Genomic DNA, 7,410 nt, shown 5'->3' on the forward strand with positions numbered 1-7,410 from the left:
ATTTCCCTTAGCTACTTTCCATAGAAGAGCAAGTTTCTGAATCCCTTCTTACATCCATTTTGGTCTTTTCTTCCTTTTGTGTCTTTTTAGTGACCTTTGCATTCTTCACGTATGACATTATTGATGCCATCCACAACTTGTCTGGTTTTCAGTCATTGACTTTCAATATGTCAAATCTATTCTTCAGATGGTCTTTAAATCCAGGTGGAATATATACTCAAGGTCATATTTTGCCTCTTATGGACTTGTTTTGGTTTTCTTCTGTTTTCACTTGAATGAGCAATTGATGATCTGTTCCACAGTCAGCTCCTGGCCATGTTTTGGCTGAAGATATTGACCTTCTTTTAAGAGATGATAATAGGATATAGTCATAGCAGCTAATACTCTGTAAGGGCCAATGCTGGGTCCAGGCAGGCCTTCAAGCTAAGTGGGGGCTCTTCTCAATTAGATCTCTTGAGAATGCTGCTTAATTTTTATAGCCTCAAATATTTAGAACATGAGTCATTATCCTAGATGGGAAGATGAAAGAAAGCATGGTAAAGGTTTTCTAGTCCAGTTGTTTCTCGCCCACTCAGAAGCCATGAGTACTTGTTAGATAGTACATGCTGAGTTCTGAATGATCCTAAAGCATACATAGAATTTCATTAATATTAAATTCACATATGAAATGTTAGTATAAAACTATAGGCAGAAAATTGGAGTAGGTACATTGAACTTCACTTATATCCCCAATCTGTCATTGATTGCCCTTTAGTTCTAGTTAATTTAGAAGGCTATATATTAATTATAACAAAGCCACTTTACTAAAATATATATGAATACAATCTTCCAAATATTGGGGTAAGTTTTTAAAACAATAGATTTAATTTAAGGTAGAAGTCATTCCTAACAAGGTCAAATAAGTAAGTAATAGTAATTTAGTAAGAGCAACTAAACAAACACCAATAGGCTGATTATGTATACACATAAACTGGAGAATAACTGTTACAACCTTATCTGTGAGTTTTCTTTCCTGATTTTATGAATGACACTAGTTAAGCCAGCGAAATTCTAGGCTGTCTGAAACAAATGACAGAAAAAAGTAAACGTATCACAAGTTTTGAGAGGAATAAGCTCTGAATGATTTGGTCCCCTAGTCTTCCAGGTATTCATTTCCTTAGAAATGGGGATAAGTGCTTATTGATTTTAAATAGATCCCATTTAGTTTTTATAAAGAAAAGATCACAGGTTTAATTTTTACGAAACATTCTTAAACTTTAGTATGTAGAAGGCACACTTGAATTAGTTACAGTGTAGATTCCAGGGCCCCACTCTGGACAATTCTAATTCTTCTCTAGACTTTAGTTGAGAAAGGCTCTTTTTACTCTTTGCACTCTCTTGTGGTCAATATAGTGTAAAAGGTTTGGGGGTTTCCCCACTTGGGGGAGGAGTTTTCACCCTCTAAAACCTGTCACTAAGGTGCGCCTGACACAAGCCATGATATTTCCAGTCGCCTCGTATACATGTGAGAGCTGGACAATGAATAAGGAAGACCGAAGAAGAGTTGATGCTTTTGAGTTGTGGTGCTGGCGAAGAATGCCAAAAGTACTATGGACTGCTAAAAGAACTAACAGATCTGTCCTGGAGGAAGTGAAGTCAGAATGCTCCTTGGAAGCAAGAATGGCCAGACTTCGTCTCATCTATTTTGGTCATGTTGTCAGAAGGGACCATTCCCTGGAAAAGGATGTCATGCTTGGTAGGGTGGAGGGTCAACGAAAGAGGGGGAGGCCTTCAATGAGATGGATTGACACGGTGGCTGCGATGATGGGCTCAAGTATAGCAGGGATTGTGGAGCTGGCGCGGGACCAGGCAGTGTTTCGTTCTGCTGTGCATGGGATCGCTATGAGTTGGAAACAACTTGACGGCACTTAACAACAACAACAACAACAACAACAAAACCTGTTCAGTATGAGACTAGGCCCAGAAACAAGGCAAGGAATCACCCTGTTCTTGAGCTCTCTTCCTCTTTCCATTAGTATAACTAAAAAGGTTAATACCAGGGTAAGCAGGTAACAAAGCGACAACACAAGTGATTCCAGCTGCTTCTGTCTAGTAGAGTTAAAGGAGCAAAGGGTAACTGCAAACCTCAAATGTGAACTGGATCATCCCATTGGAGTATGAGCTACATCAAGATTTGGTGTTGAGACCTAGCCCAGGTATTAAAGATGGCCATTATTTTCCTGTGTCCTTAATTCCCCTTGAATGTGTATCTGGATAAGAGTCAAGATGTTAGTCACATTTGACACATTAACACTGATACTTTGGCAAACAAGTATTTTGTTTCCTCTCAAAAATTTCCTTGTTCTTGTCAGCAAAGAAAAGAAACTACTAGCCTGCTTGATAGATTGTGCATTTATTTTACTTGAATAAAAGGAAGGCACACTTTTAATTAACCAACTTAAGAAGAAGAAAAACTCAACCATAACTGCCTCTTATTTCATTTATATTAGAAATTAAAAAGATAGAGAAGGGGAGTTGAGTGCTGGGAGAAATTCAAATATAAGGTAAAATCATTGTGTGTCCAGAGACTGCTACAACAGCATAATTAAAAAATTATGGACACAATGTTCCATTTCTTAAATTAGCAAAAAAGGAACTGATTTTGCAAAAATACTTTTTTAATGTCAGCAATTATTAATAATGGGCAACAAGATAAAAACACATTTTGCATTATATACCTATTTCAATGTAACTTCTGTCTTCCAATTAATCTTTATAAAATCTCTAAGAAATAAGTATACTTTTCCAGCTATAATATTTTAAGCCCACAGAAGTTATTTTCCCAGAGTTGCATGTGAGACTTTGACATGACATGACAAAAACACATGCCTTAATACCCTGGTTGTGCTAGTAAAGAACAAATAGGAAACAGTAGGACATAGTTACCATCGTTTGTGACTAAAAAGCATAGTTGATTAGGGTTTTTCCAACTATTTTTTTTCCTTACCTCTCGCCTTTAATCAATCATCAACTTTAGTCATTTTAACCCTTACATATTTCTAAACATCCTCCCCTCCTCTTCATTAGCAAATCCAATTCACATTAAATTCTTGATCATCTACCAAACATCTCCTGAATATTCTTATAACAATGCTATTTCTTTTCATGTGTTCCTACTGCCTGAAATGATTTGCTACATTCTTTGTCTACTCATAAATTCCATACCCACATATACGTATTCTTTTGGCAGCATAGAGGAAGGAAGAATAGATTTGGGATCTTTCACAAAAAAAGTATTTTGGATAACACCAATTTTTTAAGAGTTTGGCCTATATGACCAAGTACGAGTGAGAATGGCTATAGCTAGAAACCTTCAAAACTCACATGAAAATGTGTCATACACAATGAACCATGGAGTACCTAAGGCTGTGCTTTTTGTTCTTATTACACCTGAATATTCCCTAAAGCTTGTTGTATGTTAACCTTCACTTTGTTATGTAGACACACTTCATTAATTAGGTTGTTAAAATTCATTGTTGTGGCTAGAATTTGTGCATTACCACATGACATACACTTGTGGTCAAAAGGTGCTACATAAATCATACAAAAGATTATAACTTGCTCAGAAGCCAGAGCAGAAATTCACTTTTTTAAAGAGGGAGTTCTTTAATCCTGGTTATGAAAAGTAAACAAATAAACATTCCCAGCATACCAAGGATGTCACTGCACTAATCAACAGTGGCCATGATGGACCTATTTCTTCTCGTATTGGCCTTGTCACACAGTCATGCTCACAAGTTGTTACTAAGTCACAAAGGTATATGCAAGCCAGAAGCTTTCCCAGCTCTCTGCCAGCTAAGGACAACAATATCATAGCAATTAGTCTCTCTTTAAATCTCACTAAATAAATACTTGTGGTATTTTCTTCTTCATGGTCCCCAGCAATCCTCAACAGGAGTCCTTCATAAACTATTAAAGTACAAAAATGCTGGCATTAGTGTAAAAGGAAACAGAATTTTGTAACCACTAAGTGTGGAGCTCTGGCAGCATAGTGCTAAGGCACTTGACTGCTAACCAGAAGGCTGGCGGTTCAAACCCACCAGCCACTGCTCGGAAGGAAGATGGAGCAATCTACTTCCGTAGTAATACTGCCTCGGAAACCCAGGGAGGGGTCGCTATGAGTCAGGTCCGACTAGACAGCACATAACAACAAGTGTGACTAACAGTGGAAAAAAAATTCAGTGAAAGGGAGAGTTCATTATGCTATTTAATACAAAAGATCAAAATCTCTTAACAGGAATAACAGCAGTCTAACTACTTAATTCATCTCCCAGGTTTTAAAAGCTACCAAATCAAAATAAGATGCAAATACACACACACACACCCATACAGGCACCATTATAAATAATTTTTTCTTTCACTATCCAAGAGAAATAATGCTGACACGCTCATAAATTATGGCTAAGGAAAGAAACCTGAGCACTGAATCACTCTCATAGCTCTATCTAGGCATCAGAAAATTCTTCCAACACCTATCATGTTACAGGGTATTAAATTCTGACATACTATTAAAAATAGACTTCCCAATAGAAATCAATTTCTCCTCGTATCATATTAACTCCTGATTAAAAACAATAAGTTTTACCGTATTTAACTGTTACTGACTTGAGCTTCATCTCTCCCCTTTCCAATATTTCCCACCCCCAAACTCCTTCCTTTTTCACTGAAACCCAGAAACAAAACAAACAAACAAGGAAGCATTGAGTGGCTATTTTTCTCTGTATTTTACATTTCTTGGCTTTCAGAAAGACAAAATCCCTCCTTATCAGGTTGGAGTGTCTCATTTTTGGTTTAGGACATTCCTTATCTTGGGATTTTTCATTAAGTTTTACCTTATTTCAGTTACAGAAACTTAAAAGCAAGTGGTTTTCTCTTGTTTTATTTCATAGGTGAGAGCCTTAACTTATAATATTAAAAATATTAAGATGGTAAAACCTATAATTATGTCACATAATGTATTCACATAATGTGGCAACAATCATCTAAGGAAGTACTATTTTTGGGGTCTCATTTTTAAGAAGAATAAACCAAGGTCCAGAGGAATTGAGTAATTTGACCAAGAACCATAGAGCCCTTGGAGTCAGGATTAGAAATTAACTAATCAAACTCCACGTCACATAACAACAACAACAACAATCAAACTAGAAGAAGTCCTAGTGTTACAGTGGTTAAGTGCTTAGTTGCTAACTGAAAGGTCAGGTCTTCAGGAGAAAGACATGGAAGTCTGCTTCCACAAATATTACAGGCTAGGAAACCCCATGGGGCAGGTCTACTCTGTTCTATAAGGTCACTATGAGTTGGAATTAACTCAATGGCAACAGGATTGGTTTTAATCAACTATAGCTTATGATCTGAACTATTATAATACAGTTTCCGAAAGAAGGGAAAGAAGTTAAAGTACAGATGGTTTATATTGAGAAAGTTTTATATTGAGAAAAAAATGTGTGTCCTCTTCTCCAAGAAAATGGAACAAAAAGTTTCATTAAGTATCAGGAGACAACATTTGTGTCAACGACCCCCCCAAAGTTAAATGGATGCAAAAAAGGGAAAAGACTAAATATAAAGTATTAACTGAAATTCAGTGGTACTTCAACTACTTAATGTTGGGCTAACTGCCAAACTTAATCCTCTGTACTTTCATCATTTGTTTGTTTAAGGTTTTGTTTTGCTTTGCTTTTTCTTGTTCACTTATTTGTTGTTTGTTTGTGCATGGATAGAATCAGCATGAATCAAATCCCCAAAATGTGAAGACCAATCCAGTCCTCACATTCCCACTTCTCCATCCTTGTCTCCAGTCACCCCCACTGCACTCTCCTTATCTGATGCTAGCCACTCAAAGTTAAATTAGAGCTCACAAGTCAAAAGGACCCATCAAACAGGCAGATGTCAGCCACAAGGGTACGAGTCCACACAACATCCCAATCTTCTGCTTGCTGGACACAGTTTTGGGACGGTTTCCCATTACCCCTTTAGGATGTCAACTGCAAGCTCAAAAGTCCACAAAATACCCTTACTTTCTGATCTGCTGGCTCCTAATGCCCTTTTTGGGTTTGATAATTCACAGGAATGACACAAAAACTCGCAACAACTAAACTATATTTTCAACTATAGATTTATTATCACCACAAAGGATACAAATGAAGAAATACAAAAGACAAGGTCTGGAAGGGTTCCCAATGTGAATCTGTGAATTTTTCATGTCCCAAGAGGCAAGCTACCTTCCCAAGAACAGATGTTCTCACCGACCAGGGTCTCAGGGTCTTTATCCTGAGCTAGTTAATATCAATATTCTAGGTGAATCTTTTCTGCTGTGGTTAGCCCCCACTCACTAGTACAAATTTTCAGGCATGGCCTGGAAGTCCCATACCTAGGTACCCCAATTAGTTAAAGGGCTATTTCTCTGGGGCCAAGGACAAAAGCCACCTTACTTTGGGTAAAACTACATCCTTTACCCTACAGTTGTTAGTTTCTTTGTTTTTGCCTTTCTACCAAATGAAAGGTTGGTCATGTAAAATGAGCCTAGAACATCTTTTGGTACCAGAAAGCTTGTTGTTGTTGAGTCGGCCCCGACTCATAGTGACCCCTCCTTGAGTTTCCAAGTGATACTTCACTACTGAAGTAGATTGCCCAACCTTCCTTCTGAGCAGTGGCTGGTGGGTTTGAACTGCCTGCTTTCTGGTTAGCAGTCAAATGCTTAGGCACTATGCTCCCAGAAAGCTTAGTCATCTATAATGACCAAAGTATGTGTGATAGAGAAAAGTTCCTCTTTTCTCTTGGAATTTTTTTTAAATCCAAAATTGGTTAGGAAAAACATACTATTCTCAGTGATGTCAGAAATGAAGAGTGAAACTACAGAATTTTACATAATGTCTTTCTTTACAACCTAAGACTTAGTGCTCTGTATAGACTCAAAAGGAAAAGAATCAGGGAATGCATATTTGGGAAAGTTGTAAAATAACCAGAACAAGGAGAACAATAGTCAAAGAGAGAGGCCTGAAAATACTATAAATACACTATTGTTGATATTAGTTTCTAAGGAAATTCTATTCAAAGCTTTAAAAAATACCTATTTTTTTTAATAAGATAATATGCTGGTTTCCATTGTGTTTTACAATTTCTTAAGTCTGGCAGCACTCTTGCCCAAATTCCACAACAGTCTGAGAACATATTAGAAGTATGAGGCTTTATATTTTCATATTTAGAATAAAGCAGATTTCAAAATTCTTCTATTAAAAAAATGATTTATAGGTGACTTGATTAAATATGCCTCGTATGCTTGTGAGAGCTGGACAATGAATAAGGAAGACTGAAGAAGAGTTGATGCTTTTGAGTTGTGGTGCTGGTGAAGAATGCTGAAAGTACCATGGACTG

This window comes from Orycteropus afer, unplaced genomic scaffold (genome assembly GCF_000298275.1).
Source record: "Orycteropus afer afer isolate SDZICR_OR568_19922 unplaced genomic scaffold, OryAfe1.0 scaffold00227, whole genome shotgun sequence".
Taxonomy (NCBI): domain Eukaryota; kingdom Metazoa; phylum Chordata; class Mammalia; order Tubulidentata; family Orycteropodidae; genus Orycteropus; species Orycteropus afer.